This window comes from Mustela nivalis (assembly GCF_964662115.1).
Source record: "Mustela nivalis genome assembly, chromosome: 5".
Taxonomy (NCBI): domain Eukaryota; kingdom Metazoa; phylum Chordata; class Mammalia; order Carnivora; family Mustelidae; genus Mustela; species Mustela nivalis.
The window spans coordinates 79,734,381-79,753,899 of record NC_139024.1 but is presented as its reverse complement, the minus strand read 5'-3'; the positions used below and the strand labels follow the sequence as shown (position 1 = coordinate 79,753,899).

Below are 19,519 nucleotides of genomic sequence, written 5' to 3'. Positions count from 1 at the left end.
TTATGAAAGAGAATTTCATGGCAGAAGACTTATAGGAAAAAAACCTGTGCAATTTTGGGACACATTTTTTGAAATGCCTTTTGAAATTCTATTTCACTGAATCCATTTTACTTAATATTTAGAACTATTTTTAGTATATAGCTTTCATCTTTGATGCAGACATATGAATAAGAATTTGTGGAAGTTAATTACTAAGACGATTAATTTAGACATTTTGCCATTATTGATGTCCTCTCATTGTCTGAGTTTAGACTTAAAATTAAAATCTTTTAGATGGGGGTACCTGGGTGGCTCAGTGGATTAAGCCTCTGCCTTAGGCTCAGGTCATGATCTCAGGGTCCTGGGATGAAGCCCCACATCCAGCTCTCTGCTCAGCAGGGAGCCTGCTTCCCCCACCCGCCCTCTGCCTGCCTCTTTGCCTACTTTTGATCTCTGTCTGTCAAATAAATAAATAAAATCTTTAAAAACAAATCTTTTAGGATGGGGTTCATTCTTTTTAAGAATAAAGTTTTTTAAACTGGAACTTTTAATTGTCTTTTGATAAGTAACTTCTTTAAAGAGAAATGAGAAAATAAGTCATAGCCCCACAAATTGGACCCTAAAGACAAAGGCTATAAATGACTTTCTGGGAGTCTTACGTGCTTCTGTGTTTCCCTCCTTGATTCCTTTGCCTCCAAGCTCAGGGTGATGGGCAGCCTCTAAGTCCTGCCGCTCATATGTAGCCTCATCCTTAAAGCAAGCCTCATTCCAGTCTCTCCTAGCATGGCATTCAGGCCTCTGCTCTGCCAGGACATAGGCCAGAGAAACAAATTGAAATGTACTAATTGTCTTGATTGATAAAGTACATCAAACAACTGGACATGAGCCTAAAAGGTACAAAGTTATTGTCCAGTTTACATAGTGAAAATGGCTTAGGTATGTGGTTATTTATAATTTTGTTTGGGCTCTTTCTCTATAAGAGATCTGTCTGATTAATAAAGAATAAATACAAGGTTCTATTAAACAGATTTCATGCAGTTTATAATTATTGGATTCAAAGAGTTAAACACTAGCACGATCTGGGAGAGAGATTTGTGTACTCAGATATTGTGGTATTATTTACAATAGCCAAGAGGTGGAGATAACCCAAATGTCCATCAAGGGATGGAAGATAAAGGAAATGTGATATGTGCATTAAATCAAGTATTATTCAGTCTTAAAAAAGAAGGAAGTCATGTAGGGAGGCCTGGGTGGCTCAGTCAGTTAAGCGTCTGCCTGTGGCTCAGGTCATGATCCCAGGGTCCTGGGATAGAGCCCTACATGGGGCTCCTTGCTCAGCAGGAAGCCTGCTTCTTCTTCTATCTCTGCCTGTCATTCCTGTTTTTGTGCACTCTCCCTCTCTGACAAATAAATAAATAAAATCTTAAAAAAAAAAAAAAGGAAAAAAGGAAGTCATGTCACATGGGTGAGCATTAAGGACATTATGCTTAGTGAAATTAGCCAGTCACAAAAAAGACAGACGATGTTTGATTCCTATTTATATGAGATATCTAGTCAAACTCATAGAAATGGACTATAGTGGGGGCGCCTGGGTGGCTCAGTAGTTAGGTGTCTGCCTTCGGCTCAGGTCATGATAATGGGGTCCTGGAATCAAGCTCTGCATTGGGTACCCTGCTCAGTGGAGAGCCTGCTTCTCCCTTTTCCACTTCCCCTGCTTGCTGTTCCCTTTCTTGCTGTGTCTCTCTCTGTCAAATAAATAAATAAAATCTTAAAAAAAAAACAACAAATGGACTAGAGTGATGGTTGCCAGGGGCTGGGGTAGGGGAGGGGTGCATGAAAGAGGTGTTCCATGGGTAGAGTTTCTGTCTGCAAGAAGAAAAAGTGCTAGAGATCTGATGCACAACAGTGTGAATACACATAACACTGCTGAACTATACATTTAAAAACGATTAAAACACTAAATTTTTAATGTTTTTTAACCACAACTAAATATTAAAATTTAGAAAGTAAAAACTGTATCATGGCTGATTAGCTCAGTTAGTTAGAGCAGGCAATAGAATTTAACCCTGGCCTTAAATAATTTTAATCCAAAATAAACAAGCAATTGTCTTTCTCTGAGCCAGTTGGCTTTCCCTCTGTCGTATGTCTTGATACTCCCTGGCTTAGTCTGGTCACCTGTTTTCTTCATGTTTATCCAATGTTCCAAGGCATTGCTAGTAGGCTGAATGTTTAAATGGTGTACCTTAATGACACCTTTAAAAACCTGAAGGATAGCCCATTTGCTAAATATTTCACATTTAGTGTTGTATAACCTGCCAAAAGCACACTATTAAAGTGTAAAATTTGAGAAGAGAAAACACACAACAAAAACTCCTCATTCTCCTTTCATTTCTGCTTTCAAATTTTTCCAACAATTGTTTCCGCATTTAAAAAAGTATCTTACATTTATAAGTAACAAAAACTAGTGAACTGAAAGGGGATTTTAGTTGAAATTAACTCTTTTGCTTAAAATGTGCAATAATATTTATTAGGTAAAGTTCATCAAGAGATTGACTATTTTACAACTACAAATGCATTTTCTATTACTAGGTACCGCACTATAATTAGGGGATTGTTTGCGTAGGCTTTCTGTTCACCAACCTAGTACAATTCTTATAATCACTAGAAAGAGGCATTGGGTTAAATGTTTAAAAATTTTTGCCAATGACTAATCCTTGACTGTTGTCAAATGAAAATAGTTCAAATTCAAGTTGATAAAGTCCAATTACAAAAGTGCTTTGGAGGGGTAACACCAAATCCAATCTATCTAACAGCAAGCTTATTTGGCGCAGCTATATTATTTTGTACTGGTATTACTCGGATTGACTGATCTTTTGTGGTTCTCAGTAGCCATTTATCTTTTATAGGAATGAAACAGATTTTTAAAAAACGTATTGAGCCAATTTATTACTTTGAGAAATGTCCAGCTCAATCTTTGTAGGTGATATTAATTTACAGTTCATTGCATTTACATTCCCAATGAATTATTGGGAGACTTCCACCAAAAGTTTTTGCTCAGATTTAGATCATTACTTTTGGCTTAGGAATGTGACTCCATAGAAATTCAGCTATTAACCCCATATGAAATACAGGCTTTTTTTCCCCTTAAAATCTCCTCATGTAGCATATTTCAATGACCTCAGTTATATATTATTGATCTGCCATCCAAGCTAAACTACTGCTGTGTCTAAATCATTGTGTCATTTATTTTATTCTCCCCTTTCAGATCACCAAAATGCAATTAAAGTAAAATTAAAACAAAATGACAGGATAAGAGGAAAAAACTACAAGTGGAAGTGTATCATAATATAGCTCTTTGTTAAGGATTTAGGTATACTGCAGTTACACTGTATTCCCTTCCTGCAAAAACTGAATTTACAATTTTCCTATTACCCTAGACTTAGGCCCGTCTCCCACCACTTGCTACTACTAGGAAGGGATTCCACTGTTTTGAAAAGAATGGAATTTACAGTAGATGTAAACATAAGGTAAATATATCGGGATAATATTTTTTTATGTTTGCTCCAATAGTGTTGCAATTTGCCTGATAGAAAACATATTGCTGAATAGTTTTGAATTCTTTCCTTTCGACAACTGTTTTTTTTTAATTTATTTATTTATTTATTTATTTATTTATTTATTTATTTATTTTTTTTAAAGATTTATTTATTTATTTATTTGACAGAGAGAGATGACAAGCAGGCAGAGAGGCAGGCAGAGAGAGGGGAGGAAGCAGGCTCCCTGCTGAGCAGAGAGCCCGATGCGGGGCTCGATCCCAGGACCCCGGGATCATGACCCGAGCCGAAGGCAGCGGCTTAACTCACTGAGCCACCCAGGCGCCCCTATTTATTTATTTTTAAAGATTTTATTTTATTTATTTGTCATAGAGAGAGAAGCGAGAGTAAGCACAGGCAGACAGAGTGGCAGGCAGAGGCAGAGGGAGAAGCAGACCTCCTGCCAAGCAAGGAGCCCGATGTGGGACTCGATCCCAGGACGCTGGGATCATGACCTGAGACGAAGGCAGCCGCTTAACCAACTGAGCCACCCAGGCGTCCCTCGACAACTGTTTTTGTTAAATTATTGGGGTCCCCCCCCCCGTAAGCTATTTACAATAAGCAGGCATGAACAACCACAATATGTTCGAGTCTTTCAGACCCTTAACATTCTTCTCTGGGCCACATCCTATGGTTTCCCCTCATTGCTCTTTTTTTTTTTTTAAAGATTTTATTTATTTATTTGACAGAAAGAGATCACAAGTAGGCAGAGAGAAAGAGAGAGGAGGAAGCAGGCTCCCTGCTGAGCAGAGAGCCCGATGCGGGACTCGATCCCAGGACCCTGGGATCATGACCTGAGCTGAAGGCAGAGGCTTAACCGACTGAGCCACCAAGGTGCCCTCCTCTCACTTAACAGGTGATTTTCTTAACTCCTGAGTCACAGAGAGATTGTCTATCTGGAGGCAATTTTCCCAACTTCTAATTTTTTCTTCACCCCCTTCTACTAAGGTAGCTCTGTCTAGACCAGGGGATAACTTATTCCCTTCATTTTAGAAGAATTGCTTTAAAAACTTTTTCCAGAATTTTAATCTCCATTTGTTCCCTCGGCCCCATTCTGGAGTCTTTATGTCCTGAAGTATCTTGTACTACTGATTCTCCCTTCTCTCCTCCCCAGCCTGCAAAGACACTGAAGTCTGGGTATCAAAAGAAACAAAGGAAAAACATTCACCCTTCCCTAACCCCCAAATCCCCCATTGCCTCTATAGTGCTCTCTACCCACTAGCTTATGTTTCTAATTCATTGATAGCTGAAATTTTCCCAAGAGGATAACACATAATCTCCACTTCTGTTTTTTTTTTTTTAAAAGCTTTATTTATTTGTCAGAGAGAGAGAGAGTACACACAAGCAGGCAGAGAGGCAGGCAAAGAGAGAGGAGGAAGCAGGCTCCCTGCCGAGCAAGAGCCCAATGCGGGACTCAATCCCAGGACCCCAGGATCCTGACCTGAGCCGAAGGCAGTGGCTTAACCAACAGAGCCACCCAGGCATCCCTCCACTTTTCTGTTTTTGTACCTGAATTCACTGCAGTTCACTCCCATCATTTAACTAAAATTTGTTTCCAAGTCATCAGGATGCTCACTGCTAAATTTGAGACATTTCTGTCTTTTTCTTACTGCATTGCTCTTTAATGTTCAGCGTTATTGTCCATTTTGTCTATGAAACGATCTCCTCTTGTTTTCCATTATACTAAACTTTCATGGTTTTCAGGATACCTTTTTGGCATTCTTCTTTGTTTATCTTTCCCCTAAACACTGGTACTCCCTAGTAGTCTATGCACAGACCTCTTTGCTTCTTAATCTAAACACGTACTGTGAAAAGACTTCTCTATGTTGCTAGTTTCAGATGGGACCTGCATGCTGATGAATCCCAAACCCACATAGCATCCTAGAATTCTCTTCTGGACTTCTGTCCTCGACTTTGTCACAGGCACCTCAAACCTAGCTTGTTCAAAAGTAGAGTTTCCACTGAATCTGGTTCCCTTCTGTGTGCTCTCCTGCTTACTGGACCAGCAGATATCTAGTTACCCAAGACAAATTAGATCACAGTGTAGGTTTTACCTTCTCCTTTCATGTCATGGCTAAGTAGTGTCAGAGTCTTGCCAATTTTATGCTAGTATCTTCTGAATTCATCCCCTTTTCTGTTCGCTGATTGAATTTTGATCATTTTGTTCCCTAGGTAGAGATAGTCACCCTGCTACTCTTTCTAAATCTAGTCCTGATGACATAAAAGCCATTCTTTAACTGAAAAAATAGTCATTTTTCTAACACATGAATCAGATCATGCCATTCTCACTTTAACATCTTCAATAGTTCTTCAATGTCTTTAGAAAAAAAAAAATCCCGACTTATTAACACGGTAAGGAACTTCCCTTTTTGGCTCCTGACTCTCTAAAGTCATCTCTTAACATACTCTGCCAATTATTTCTTGCAGCCTTCACTCAAATCATGTCAAATCTCCTGTTTGTGGAGAGACCAAGGGTTCTTCTGTCTCTGTATCTTTGTGAATCCCTTTGCTGCTGTTTGGTACATCTTTCCTGTCCCTTTTACACCCATGTGTCTTTTAAAACCCAGATTAGACATTGGCTCTTCAGAGAAATTTTCCAGCAGTTTTGTTGCCTCTCTTGTGAGCTCATTTTAAATCCTGTGCTTAGCTCATAGCACTTTTTCATTTATATTGAAATTATTTTCCTCTTCAAACTCCTGGAGGTCAGGGACCTTTATCTCTGATATCTCAGTGGCTGGAAACACAGTAGGTGATAGAGTTGGGGCTCAATAAATGGAAAAAGAATGAATGAAGATGGAAAGAAAATTAGCTGTTTTGTTAGAGCCAAACAAAGAACTCAGATCCTGTTCTAGCTTATATTGAGATTTGAGAGAGCCACTCAATTTTATTATCTAGGAGATAGAATCTATTGTGATGATGATTTCCAGTTTTCCTTCTGAAAAGTTTGGACAATAGAATTTCCTAAGAATAGAATTTTAGAACCAGAATGTGCTTTAAAAATTTAAGCTTTGTCTACTAGCCACACATATTTCAGATTTTATAATGTCTAAGAAACATACAAGTATATAAACATTATTAAAAGACAAGATGCAAGATCATCTGATAATTACTCTTAAAACCATTCTTCCTCATTAAAGTATTTTCAGGGACTTAAGGCATGTAAAAAACGGGCAAAATAACCTTTGTAACTATATAGTTTTAGAATCCAAGAGAGAAGGAAGTTCCCTCTTTTTATTTTCAGTTTTCTGCAATTCCTTAAGTTTATCAACCACAAGCAAGTTTCCATTGACATTTTAATATTGTCTCTACCTTGTCATAGATAATGGTTAAGAAGGAAACCGATTCAATCACTCAAATGTTTTGTCTACTTAACCTAAGACAATAGGCTTAACTTTTGCCTCTATTCCCTGGAATCTTGAATATATCAGCCAGTAATTTTAATATCCTGCAATTTTTAAGGGCTAAAAACACATTGTTAGGTGTTCCAGTTGTATGGAACTGTTCTTTAGACATGATTGGATCTCTGTGGAATGGTTAAAAAAAATTGTTACAATTAAAAATAAATCTGAAAAATAGTTGAATAAACTGATATGGCTAAGGATGATTTGATCTAAAAAGTAAAAATTAAACAACAAAAATATAAGCAACCACCATAAAACCCACAAATCCTTCTAAAATCCACCACCCAAATGTTTCTCTTGCTTTTTGGAATTTCCACTGGTAACCTTATCTTACCTGCTTATGTAGGACGCTAGCTTCTTACAAATTCCTTTTTCCCAAGAATTTCTGGAAGTCCTGGCCTATGTACACATACACTCATCTGTAACTAAGTAGCCTCACCTTCACTCCTCCACCTCAGCTGTACTCCCAAGATCTGTCTTCTTTAAGCTAGTCTGGGGAGACATCCTTTCTTCATTTTGATGTAAGACTCTGTTAGAAAGTTGCCAAATTACCACTGCCTGTGTCCCAATGTTCAATGAGGCTTTTAGGGCAATTAGCTCTTAGACCATGGGAGATGGGCTTAGAAAAAATTCCATTTTGCCTGTTGTCCTTGTTATATGGGTTCTCACTCAAAATGCAAGCCCCTCCATGGGTCAATAAACTTTTGACCAGAGGACTCACATCTTACTTGGGAGTTGGGTTATACGAGTAGTGTTTAAGGTGAAATAAGATTATTCTTGAAAATCCTTTAAATTATCTACTCAGGAAATTGTATGTGGTTTTGAGATACAGTTCTATACAGCAGTTCTTTGGGAACCACTGAGGTAGAGTAAAGGAAGGAACAAAGAAGAAATATATAGACCGGTGTATCTGACTTGTCTCCTTTAAGGTAATCATTACATCTCTGGTGGTAAAAAGGGGGAGGTTTCTCAAGTGTTCCAGTTTAGCTGCCAACCAATATATTGTTTCAATATTAAGCCTTTACAATTTTAATATGCATACAGTTTGATTTGTGGTGGTAAGGATTAAAGGAGATAATATACACTTCTGTGGTTGGATTCAATGCTAAATCTTGCTTGGTGAGATTAATCTATACACTGTGCTTTGGAAACAGGCCACCTGTTTCCTGTTTTTCCAAGTTGCTTTTCCTCTCTGAACAGCTGTCACTTTCATGGGTGTTGGTCTTATGACCCTTATGTGGAGTCACAGCTTCCTCAAGGGTTAAGCTCTGAAGTCAGCCTGAAATGAGTGTGTGTGTGTGTGTGTGTGTGTGTGTGTGCTGAGTCCCAATTGGGACTCTGCATAGCTCAGCTCAAAACTTCCCATTCTTGCTCCATGCTTTAAAACTCCCCTTTCTTGAATAGCAAACTCTTCAGTATTTATAGCTTTTCCTCTCTTTTCTCTTGTTCCTTTCCTTGCCTGGCTCCCAGCTAGGCACTCTGAGTCAGGATTTTTTATTATATTGTACTGTATTTCTCAAATTGGTTTTGTCATTATATTAGTTTCAGGTGTACAACATATTGATTGAACAATTTTGTACATTACTATACATTACTCACAGAGAATTTTCTAACTTTGATGTAGTATTTTGCTGGTTTCTTTGCTTTCAAAGAAAGCATGTTCTTCATGACTAGAAGTTGTTTCATTGTCCTCTTTGTTTCTCAGTGTTGCTTGCAGACCATTACTCCTTCTTATCAAAACCCTGACTTCTGGAAGCTAACGTTTTTCCTCTCACCTAGCCCTCTAGGCTAACATTTATTGAACACTTCCATTGAGCCACAGACTGTACTGATCACTTGCCTAGATTATTTTGGTGAAAACCCACAATAATCCCAATAAGGAGAACTATCATTATCATACCATCATGAGGTTTCTAGAGGCCATGAGACTTGTTCTCATCTGTGTAATGCGCATATAAGAGTGCCTAACTCATTGGGTTACCGTGAGATAGCAGTATTTGTAAGGTGCTCAGTAAGTGTTTTTCTGTTATTTTGTGGCCCGATGGGGCTCTGTGAGAAAATGGGGGGCCTGGGATTCAGACCCTGGCAATCTGACTCCAGAACATCCATCATCATTATGCATGGCCAGTGGACCTTCTACTGACGTCTCCTTTCAGTGATGATATCCTTGGGTCCCAGTCTTTGAAGCCAATTCTGCTAAAGTTCCCCTTGGTTTTTTCACAGTTTAAGGGCTGGCTCATTTTCCACCCTTGCTCCCTTTTTCTTTGTCTCCTCTGTTGCAGCTCCTAGTAGGGAATCGGATCCAGAGCTCATTTAGAGGCTGGTCTTTAACACGAAGAAGGACATTTCCTCTATAGCAATAGGAAGGAAGTAAAAAAAAAAAGGAACTGATGCAGGGGTGGTTTTGTGGGTCTGACAATGGGAAGTTGAAGCAGTTTCCATCCTGTTATCTGTATTTTCTTAATAAAGCAAGAAAGGAGGTCATAAGTGAGAGTGAGTGTGGAAATTTGCACTGGTTACACTTTGCTCTGTCAGACTGGACAACCCAACTTAGAAAAACACAGAGGTTGGGCTTCTCACAGGGACACTCCTAGTTTTCACTATCAATATGCTTCACCGGTGACCACAGTAGCTTATTTGCTAGATGACTAAAGTTGAGTCTGCAAATAACTTTGAGCCAAATACTGAGGATTTCTAAAGACAAGAGACAAAATCTCTAGCACCTAATTCTTCACATTACCTCAGCCACCCACTGCCACCACACATCCTGTGTCTCACTTCCTCTGAAATCACTACTAGTGTATTTCATGATCTCACCACAACCCGGGGCCCCGTTGGTGCACCGTCACTGAGATACCTACTCCACAGATGCTACCAGAGTTTTAACACTCATCAGTGATTCTTCACTTCTTTTTTTGCCTATTTTAGTTTTCATGGTTTAAATCATAACCATGTCCTTGTAGAGCCTCTCAAGTGCTTACTTACCTCTCTGCCCCTCAGACCCACCTGGTTGTTTGGCACTGGTTGAGCACTGTTATCTTCCTTCTTTGTTCCTACATCTGAGCAATTATGTATGGCTGGAGAAAAATCAATAGCCAGGCTGCTTGATTTTTATAACAAAGGAAATTATCTTCATATTTAAGTGCCTTAGGCACTTGGCACTGCATGACTGTATGTGTTTCCCTAGTAAACTGAACCACTGTCAAGGTAATTATTTTATACTCTCCCCCCCTTACTTCACATCTTTCACATCTTGCTTTTCTTTACCCTCACTCTCACAGAGGACCTCATTTCTTACTTCATTTAGAAAATAGAGACAACAAGATGGGACCCCTCCAACTTCCCATTGTCAGACCCATAAAGCCACCCCAGCATTAGTTTCTTTTTATTAATACAGAGAAAATGTCCCTTTCATTGTTAAAAACTGGCTGGATCTGATTGCCTCCTCCTCCCACTCTCTTCTGCATGTCCAACTCCCTCTCAGCTATGTTCCACAATGGAACCCTCCCACAGCTGCACATATCCTTCCAATTTCTAGAAAACTTTGTTCTGAAGTGGGCTGTTATCTGTAATCCTTATCTCTGCTTTCCCATCCCACATTCACTGTGTCCCCACCCATCAGGCTGCCTCCGCTCACCATCTACACCACTTCTCTGCTGAAGCTGCTTTTTCTAAGGTCCCCAAAGAGTTCCATGCTGTCAACCCAATGAATGCTATCCATTCTTTAGTTGACTCACTCACATGATGGCTCTATTTTTTTTTTTTCCATTCAGATTGTATCTCTTTAGAGAGACCTGCTCTGATGACACTAGATGAGCTGAAATAGTTCTTCCCTCCCCCATAATGGTGCCATCACACCACTCTGCTTTATTGTCTTTATAGCACTTATTATCTGAATTTATCATGTTCATTTATTTGTTCATTTGTTGACTGTGCATCTTATGTCCTCACCTAGAACAGTGCCTGGCACATCACAGATGCTCAATGAGGATTTGTTGAGTGACAGACACAATGCTGTATTTAGAATCTTCTCTTCCGTCCAACAACTAAGCTTTTGTTAACTGTGTGAATTTTATATGTCTGTTCTCTCTAGCTGTCCTGGTGGACCCCTTATTCTGGGACAGGTCTGAATCCATGTAGGCCGAGCTTTATTTTGAGCATGTGCTTCCCATCTTTCTCCTCCCCACTCTCTTCCCATGTATCCATACCATTCTGGCCATGCCCTTTGGGTCTCTCATTTTTCTTTTTCAATATGATCCTCAGTTTCAAAACCTCCTTCTTCCTAAACTCTAATTACAGGTTTCTCTGTTGGTGGTGATTGGTGGACATCTTTGAGTCAGTTTGGGAAGGTTGTGGTCCTACACTTGCTCTCTAAGTCTGGAAAACTTCCCTGTTTGGGGCCAGCTAGGTGAGTTTCAGAACTTGTCTCTAGTCTTCCAAAATCCTAAGTGTCTGGGTCAAAGTCATTTGCAGACTCGACTTTTTTCATGTAGTTACTAAGCAATTGTGGTCACCTGGTAAAGCATAGTGATAGTGAACACTAGAAGGAATGTCCAACTTACATGTTTTTCAAGGGTGGGTTTGGCCAATGTGACAGGGCAAAGCATCACCAGTGTAAAAAAAATATGCAATTTAAAAAGTCACCAACTTCCAGCCAGACAATGTTATTCTCCATTCTCTTATTGTTAAACAAATATGAAAACAAAACAAAGCTCACAAAGGCATTATTGAGAAACATTTTGGATTCTAATCTTATCATGTTTTCTTCAAGTGTTCATAAATTCCTTAGAACCAAGATTTAATGATAATAAAAGTATTGCTATATATACACAGGTATAATCATCTCCCTGAAACCTGGACTCAGCCTGGATATATGCTAGAAACCCAAGGCCCAGTCAGGGCAATCAAGTGCCATTGGCTATTCAATTTCAACCCCTGCTTTGACCATAACCATTAAATGAGCCATATCTAGGGCAATTATTTCGTTTACCATCCAGACTGGAGTACTATTAATAATTATGCTGGGATAACATGAACAAAACAGTGCTGTCCTCAGAAAATGGGAACATGTAGTCATTCCAACCATAAGCTCCTTTGATGACTATGGACCAGTCCAGTCCCTACAAGTCAAATGGAGACCCTGGCCCCTGCAGCTATAACTCATTGCTGTCCTTGGTCCACAGGCTTAAAGGTTTACAGGCACTATTAGTCATGAGTTTGGGACTTACTTGTTACAAGTGCATTTAAATTATCTCATAAGTTTGTGATAACACTAACCATATCCTTTCTGGTGTTTTCTACTCCACCTTCTGCAGAATAAAAAGGGCCCTTGATATACGTCTTTGAGGAAGAAGGAACTGAAGAGAGAGGCTTCTATGAACAAACTTCCCTTTCTCCAGCCCAAGCACTGTTTAATTCCATACACAGTTTGCTACAGCAAGTAAAATCGAGTCCTTTACAGAGAGCATCTTATTTGCAATGCACTTGAAATTTCGAGCAGAAGCAAAACACGTGTTTGAATCTATCTATCTATCTATCTATCTATATATATATATATCACATGAAAAGGTAAATTTCTTAGAGAAAGGTTATTATGTTTATACCAAAAGCAAACCAATCACTACTTTGTCAAAGCTTATATTCCAATAAAATTTTTAAAAGGCAGGGACACTAGAGTGCTCTCCCCCTTTTACAATGACTCCTGTGAGCTGATCCTCGTTATTCTCCTTTACTGGAGGCCCTGAGGCTGGCCCTCGTGAAGGACACCAGCACTGGTCTCTGTATTGGCTTTAAGTTGCGAGCAGTCCATCATGAGAAAAAAAGCTGTGAATAAAGAGTACAACACGTGTTTGGAATTAAGAAAGCTTTTTCTTGGCAACTCACAGAATTTATCTCATTTCACATATGTCTTCTACATGTATGAAGTCCTGGACTCCATAGGTGAACTTGTCTTTGGAAGTCATCAATTCCTACCTCCCTTTTCAGCTCAGCCTTGCACTGAGCTGAGAGTGAGTCTCTCCAAACAGCAAACTCGTTACCCCCCATTGGAGAGCTCTGACTGTTAAACGGTGTCTTCCTTTCATTGAATCAAAATCTGTCATCCCAAGTGACCAACTGTTCTTGTTTGCCCAGCAATGTCTTGGTTTGAACTAAAAATTCTGTGTCCTGGAGGACCCTTCAGTCCTGGGCAAACCAGGACAGTTGGTTGCTCCATCTTTAGTGGCCATCTGTTGGCCCTCAGCTCTGTCTTGACCTATGCAAAGAAATGCTATGATTTCCATCAGATGATATCCATTTTAACACATTTCAGGTAGATTTCTCTAGCTCCAAAAATCTCAGCTGGCATAGTTTTAAATACTGTAATTTCTATATGATCTCCTCAGAATGTGTTGTCCTCTGTTGGGGGACGAGCTTTCCATTTCTATCTTGATGTTACCATAGAGGAGAGGAATTTTAGTTTGCTCTCCATGCATCCAAGGGTGAGGGATGGGGTAGAACAGTGGAGGATAAACACACTTTTGTTGTTTTTCTATCTGCTTTTCTTTTTATTCCACTCAGAGAAGAGTTGCAGCTAACCTGATTGTTGAGAACCATAACTTTTGGGCCAAGGTTCTCACAATGGCCAGGATTCCTTTACCTCACAGGTAATAAAGAAAGTCTATCATTTTCACTGCCAGCCTCAGCCTCACAGATCATGTAAACGAGCTGACTTTCCTCCTTCCCTGTTCTTGCTTTCAGGAAGTGAGCAAGCCATGTCTTCTAGAGGCAGCTAAAAATGCCTTGATTTTGTTTTAATTTCCAATTTCTCTGCTTTCCCGGTGAGTAGGTCAGATCAGTTATGCCCTGTAAAACATGGCTCTTTTTAATTTAGAGTGGATGAGAGGGAAGAGGCCCATCACTTCCTCCCACTTTTCTAGAGATCCCAACACATGTTATAACAATTAATTAGTCTAATTCTTTTGTTTCTCCTCTGGCTTAATTCCTCACATCTTGTCTTCATCCTTGGCAAAAGTGATGAAAAAGAGGAGCGAATCCTCAAACCTAAAGCCCGTTTGAGCTAGAATTTAAGTCTTGGTGCCCAGAAATTAGTGTAATAATGTACACGTGACAATTTTTTTTTTGTTATAGAAGTAGCACTTCTTTAACCTATGATCACCACAGTTATTTTACAATTTTTTTTTTGTTACAGACATCGCACTTCTTTAACCTATAATCACCACAGTTATTTTACTGACTTTATTTTAGATTCCTAGTTTTCTTAGTGATGACTGAAATCCCTGATAAGGAATGCATTTGTCCCCACACTTCTGCACTGGGTTTTTGTACCAAAGTCCGAAGTTTGACAACCTCTGTACCTGACATACACTTTGAACTCACTGTTGTGAGCCTCCTGTCCCCCAGTATGCCAGAGCAAACACTGACATTAAGGTTACTGATGATTTTCTGGTGGACAATGATCTTTATCCCTGGCCCTCTGCCTTATCTCTTGCCCTGGGTGACCTCCTTTAACCTGAGGGGCTTTATCTACCACCTAGATATTCATGACTCTCAAATCTATACCCAGACCTTTCTCCTGAACTCCATATTCAGGTAACCCAATTACCTATAAGATAGCTCTATCTGGATGTCCTATCTGCATTTTAAATTCAACACCAAGCAATCAAATTCATTATCTTGGTATAGGATTCTGATTTCACTCCAGCAGTCCCAATTTTAGAGACTGGCAACACTATCCACCTAAACTCCCAAGTCAAAAACCTGAGTACTGTTCTTAATTCTATTTTCTTCCTCTCTCTCTCTCTCTGTCTCTCTCTCTCTTTTTTTAACCTTCAGTTTATACTGTTAATCCCACTTCCCAAATATTGTTTTTCATCTCTCTCTTGCTCTTTGGTCTCATCGTCACTAGCTTACTGTGCCCTTTCTAGTTGGTATTGCTTCAATAGCTGCCAAACTGCCCTCTAGTCCTACCCGCCCTCATTCTCCACACTATTGCCAGAGTAACCTTTCTAAAAGGGAAATCATATCATGTCACGTACCTGCTTTTAAACTCCTTGAATGAGCTCCCATATTCTTCAGAATAAAGATCAAACTTCTAGTTTAACACAGAATGTCCTTCACGGCTTGTCTCCTCACCATGCCTTTGCCTCATTTCCTGCTATGCTTCCCACCCCCTGGCCCTCATTCCTGTTCAGCAACATGCAGGTTCCTGAGTACATTATGCTACTCCACGCTGCAGTGCTGTTTCCACACACCACTCCCTCTGTCTGGAATACCATTCCTCCCCTTCCCCCATCAAGCCCCAGCCCACTTGTCCTTCAGGATCATATCAGGGGTCACACTCTCTAGAAGTCTCTCCAGACTCCATTATCAGCCAGTTTCATTTTCAATGCTCCTGTTGCAATCTAACTAAAACTCATGTCTGAATGAATGGTCATTTCGAAATTCCACTGAAATGGTGCAAAAGAAGACCTATGGGTGGAGTGTATAATTTTCTATAGAAAGTCCCTCTATCTGCACCATTTTATCTACATCATTAACAAAAACATATGAATGATCAATGTCCCGAAGCTGTACACTATAGAATGCATGGTTATAAAATATCCTGGAACATTTTCAAAGGAGGACTTGCCAATTGCCTGTCACAATCATGGAGAGTTCTTAGTAGTTTGCTCAAGAAACATCTGGTTTGGCAAAACTGAGCAACAGAGCTTCCCAGTGAAACTGCCAAGGTCCTAAGTAACCACATGAATGATTTGTTAGATGGACTTACTGAATATAAACTAATTGAACCAGGGAATAGCGGCCAAAAATAATGATTTTTACCTTCAGAATTATTGGTCATAACGTATTCTTTCTAACAATCATTAGACAGCTGAACCAATTAATTGTCTATTGCTGCTATTAGTTCATGACAATGAAACTATGTTCTCAGCATAGAGGAGGGATAGTTTTTGTTCTGAGGTGAAAAATGTGCATCAAATCATCCTAAAGAGGTTTTATTTTGAGTATAACTTTAAAAGAAATTTGGATTATGATTTGATCATATAGGAAGCTGTCTACAGACCCCAAGTCTCATGGTGGTGCTAAAGAGAAGATTTTAAATAAGAATTACCAGCCTGGGTAACCAGCTTAACCCATAATTACTTCTGGTCTGCAGAATTAAAGGCCAAAGACAGTCAACAATCTTTCATTTATACAAAAATGACAGCTCACGTGGCCAATACTGCGATGTACTTTTGTCTTGACAAATGTCTTCACAAGATGATTAGAGTTTAAGGTTCTGCAGTGAGAAAGAGGATGCTGCAGATTCTCAGCTCTGCTCATGCTCTTTTAGCCTAAGAGTTAGAATTAAATCATCACTAGGGTTATATGGAGTGTCTAATAACAAATGTGGTTGTGATTGTAGAGAAGTAATGTTTATTTTTATAAGTGAGATAATATTTCACACCCAACCAGCTAGTGTCATGCTTAGACTTAATAAAGACCAACACATAAGTTCTCAAGAATTGGAAACCATCAATGAGAACAAATTCATTTCTTAAAGATGGATTATAAAACAGAAAAATAATTCTCCTGTATATTCAATGGGATCTGGACTCCCAAAGGCTATATTAGATCCATACCACAGATAAATTCATCCCCAAATTATGTCTAAATGTTTATTGTTTAATTAAATTAATAAATTTCAAAAAAAAAGTTGTGTCAAAAGTTGTAACAAAAATTCTTACCAAAGAATATTAATGAAAAAGTAAAATATTTAAGTGAAAAGTTTAACAAAAGTCTATGTAGTTTGATTTTTTTTATTTTTAGATTTTATTTATTTATTTGACAGGAGAGCAAGAGAGAACAAGCAGGGAGTAGAGGGAGAGAGAAGCAGGTTCCCTGCTGATCAAGGAGCCCAACATGGTAGGCTCGATCTCAGGACCCTGGAATCATGACCTGAGCCAAAGGCGAATGCCTAACCATCTGAGCCACCCAGGTGCCCCTATTTAGTTTGATCTTAATAAAAACATGCATATGGGGTTAAGCATCTGACTCTTGATTTTGGCGCAGGTCATGATCTCAGGGTTGTGAGACTGAAGCCTGCATTAGGCTCTGTGCTCAGAGCAGAGTCTGCTTGAGATTCTCCCTTTCCTTCTCTCTCTACCCTTCCCCCCATGTTCTCTCTCTCTCAAATAAATAAATAAAATCTTTAAAAAAAACTTGCACAGATATATCTGTGAAAACATTGGAGGAATATTCACAAAAATATTTGTTTATTTTCAAGAATTAAAATGAGGGGTAATGTTTAAAACAATCGGACCACATTTCAAAATCCATCCTAAGGAGTATGGTAAGCAGGTTATGGGAAAAGTGTGCTATAGATCTCCAAAGATGAATATAGGAAGCATATTTCCTTAGTCTTCTCAGGTGCAATGTCAGTTTCTCTTTGGGGCCATTTTTAATGAGGAGTTTTCTACGTGAGTTGGAACAGCTACTCCTAGAAGAATGGCACAGGAGAGATCACTCCCCTCTGCCACACAGATCCTGGTAGAGCTTGGTACATTGTGGATAATCAGGCTGCACAGAGCAGTCTTCAACTGTACTGCGATTGTTTATCTGTATTCTCCTCTATACAGTTGTGCTCATTATCTCTAGAGCAGCATGTGTCTGGAGAAGTGCAGAACTGCTGACTCCTACACAGAAACCCCCACGCAGAAATGGCTGCCATTTCCATGGGGCAAAGGGCACTGGCATGGGTTTCGGGAGGTGAAGTAATGTGTTTTCCCTTGTTGGGAAAGTGGGGTAAGTGGACATGAGGAAGAAAGGGCAGCCACCCTTGATGTCACTGCATGTGTGTGCATAGCATGTGCATCTGTGTGTGTGTGTGTGTGTGTGCCCTGTGGGTACACTCACCATATGAAGATGAACAGTCTGTAGGATTAAAAGGCTTGAGTAGTGGGATAGGAGAAGAGAGGCTTTTTCATTTCTGATGGCTTTTCCATTCGATGATGGGCTCATTTGAACCTCTTTGTGTCTCTAGAAGTCAGGCAGACCGGTAGCAGAGCTGGCCTAGGGTTAAGTCCTGATAATCCTGAGTGAGCCAAGGAGTGGAGTGTGTATGTATGTGTTTCCAGATTCTACTGTGGGAATCCCTTGCTAACAAGCCTTAAATAGGACACCTACTCGGAATTCTAGTCCAGTATCCTTTATAGATATGCATGAGGAAAAAAAGTTGGGAAACACACATTCAGCTGGCAGAAAATTCCTTTCCTTTGCCCATTCAGACATGGTTGAAGAGCTGTCTGTACCGTCCAGTACTTACAGCACTCGAGGCTGCAGCTTTGAAGCTTTGCCTCATTTCAGCTCTTCAGAGAGGAGCTGATTTTTATAAGAACAGAAAATGTATTCTTGAGGCCAAGCTTTCCTTTTTCTTCCTTAAGGTTTCTTGAAAAGACTTAAGAAGGTTAAGCAATTACTATGTGACCATACAGTGAAAGTCATAACACTGTTTAGAGTAAATAAGGAAGTCTTTATGAAAACACCGGGATGCATATACAGTGGTTTCTGCATGAATCGAATTGTATGCTTTCAAAACACAATTGATATTCTTAGGTGGGGTGGTGGCTTGGTCCCGTCAGAATACTGAATGGACTGGTGCCCGCCTGTAAGGGATAATGATTAAATCAAAAGAAATGACACCAGCAGAGGAGGACAAATAATCCATATTAAAACTTGGGTTTGGGAATTATTTATAACCTTGAAATTCAAAAGGAATTTCTAGGGTGCACATATAAGCACACACAGATGATTTATCTCAGCATCTATTAGAAACTTTGCTTTTTCACTGGTTTAGGAAAACAGTAATTCTTAGGTGGAATTGTGTATCTCTGTTAGGAAGATTATGATAATTTGCCTGGTCTTGGAAATAGTATGAATAAGAAAAGAGCACAGTTCATAAATAGAGGCCCTCTTTCTCCCCTCTTACTTTTTCTTAGCATATATTTTTAAAAAGTAACTATTTTGAAAAATAAAATGGATACAATTTATTGTAGGAGAATCTTTCTTTTTGAGTTTACAGTTCCTCTGGGAAGAAATGCAAAATTCTTTTAGCTATTGGAAAGCACTGGAGTGTGAGGACAGAACTTAAATAATATTCAGCGTTCAGTCAGGGAGGGGGTTGGTGATGTCCCTTGTGTGCCATAGTAAGAACAAATATACAAATACTTATGTGACATTGGGCTGTCTTCCTCTAAATGTTTTTGTTCTGTCAGTCTTGTGAAAGGAAAAAAAAACCCTGTAACTCACAAAAATCACATTTCTACATTTCATTTCAAGTACACGTTTTGTTCCGGAGACATATTCAAAGTGGAGAATAGGACCAAATATGTTTTATGTTCCCATTCATCTTTAAAATAGCCTCTTGATACTGTTAACTTGTGACCGGACAATTACTTGGCACATAACCCATGCAGACACCAACCTTGACAGAATTAGAGGAAATCCTACTCCAAGGATGAAGTGTTCTTGAACAATTCATTGGAAGCATTTGGTACAAATGTGCTC

General features: G+C 39.3%; 1 long non-coding RNA gene across 1 annotated transcript; it reads right to left on the bottom strand.

The window, feature by feature from the left end:
* Window positions 1-12,594: 12,594 nt before the first annotated feature.
* Window positions 12,595-15,196, bottom strand: LOC309864603. The gene is made up of 2 exons (XR_014311643.1): window positions 15,010-15,196; window positions 12,595-12,796 (listed from the first exon to the last, which is right to left on the bottom strand). It is a non-coding gene; the product is annotated as an uncharacterized lncRNA (long non-coding RNA).
* Between the last annotated feature and the right edge of the window lie 4,323 nt (window positions 15,197-19,519).